This window comes from Montipora foliosa, chromosome 11 (assembly GCF_036669935.1).
Source record: "Montipora foliosa isolate CH-2021 chromosome 11, ASM3666993v2, whole genome shotgun sequence".
NCBI classification, from domain to species: domain Eukaryota; kingdom Metazoa; phylum Cnidaria; class Anthozoa; order Scleractinia; family Acroporidae; genus Montipora; species Montipora foliosa.
Window position 1 is genome coordinate 33588638 of NC_090879.1, and position 1691 is coordinate 33590328.

Consider the following 1691-nt stretch of genomic DNA (forward strand, 5'->3'; position numbering starts at 1 on the left):
AAACTGTTTCCATGAAAAACCTTTTTCCTTCAAATAATGAGCACAAAATAGACGACAAGCTTTCTTTCAAATAATTCTTGGCTGTTACATTTCCAACTATTCTTTTACCCGAAGACTGTGTAGAGTTGAAATACAAATAAATACCGACAGCCAGTCAACAGAAGATCACAGATCCATCTTAAGGTGTTTTCGATTCGTTCTCCGTCTTTGTTGAACCCATAAGTTTACCAGAGAATTTTCCATGTTGCGTTTCAGTGTTCTACCATAACAGAACACTTGGTAAAAATATTAGAAACACAGGCCCACTTGTGATTATCGGCTCGACGGAGCGATAGATTTGTTGTCGAAGTCCATTACTCGTCAGCTTTTAACGATTCCAGGTATTTGTTTTTCACCGCCTGTCTTGTTTTCAATATTCCAATTGACTTTTCCATTATTGAGCTCCATAAGGGTATAGTGTTTAAATGATCCACTAAAAATGCCATTTGCGTTACAGTGACTTTCGACGCCATTTGCAGGGAAGTTAATCATTCTACTGTGTTCCACCAAAGAAATCTAACGCCATTCCCCACTACCCTCTCGCTCCCTAAGAAAATACGCTCAGAAGGCCTGTATGCACAAAGACACCACTTAGCAGGGGAGTGACAGGAAAGAGCTTTTTACCGACACGGCGAAAAAAAAACCAGACAAACGCATTTTCCTAACATTGATTGTTCTATGGCTATTGAAATTTTGTACTTTCTTTTTCGTAACCTAATGCACAACTGTCCATACGAGTTGGGCATTTCTTTTTTCTGTTCTCTCCCTTCGTTTTCTTCCCTGATGTGTCTTCCTATTATCTCCTATTTCTTTTCTTATCTCTTTTCTTTGTCCTTTTTTTTATCTCTTTTCTTTGGTTTCTGTCCTTTAACAGTTTCTTTTTCTTTAATCCCCTTACCCATGTTCGCTCCTCTTCCTTTTTTAAACACCCATCATTTTTCTGTCTTTTCGTTATTTCTTCCTTTTCTTCCTCGTCTTTCCTTTACTGCCTTCCCTCTTGTTTTATTTCCCTTTTTTTATGAGTTGATTGTGGAAATGCCACACCGTTCTGAAGATGTAACTGATTATTCCACTGATAATTTCTTTTTGCAAGTTCCTACCATTATATTCCTCATATAAGGTGAATCTCACTTAAAATTCTACCTCAGTGCTATATAATTCTCCCCTAGGTAAACGTAAGTTGCAGGCTTGTTTACAGTATGTAAGGAGACACTCTTCAGAAAATTAAGGCCCCCCGCGTTTTTCAATTCACAATTCTGGGAATGAGAATGGCCAGACATGTAAAATGCGCTCTTTTTCCTATTCCGCAGTCCTATTCCGGAATGGACAGAACGCCATTCTATCCATTCTTCTCACAGGGGCCAGAATGAACAGAATGTTGGCGAATGAAAATCCAAGATGGCAGGACGGCGAGATGAGCGACTGCGGATTCAAATACGTCTCTATCGGAGAAAAAAAATCAGGTGACACTTTTGGACACAAGGACGATATTGCATCTAATTTCATTGTACCAAGAGCACGACATTTTTTTCAGTGATGTTTCGTACAGAAAAAAAGGTGATTTGGCAAATGATTGCCTCTCCTTTCTATATAGGACTGCCAAAACATCTCGGCAAATCCAATAACAGTCTACGAAATTTTTTCTTCCTCCT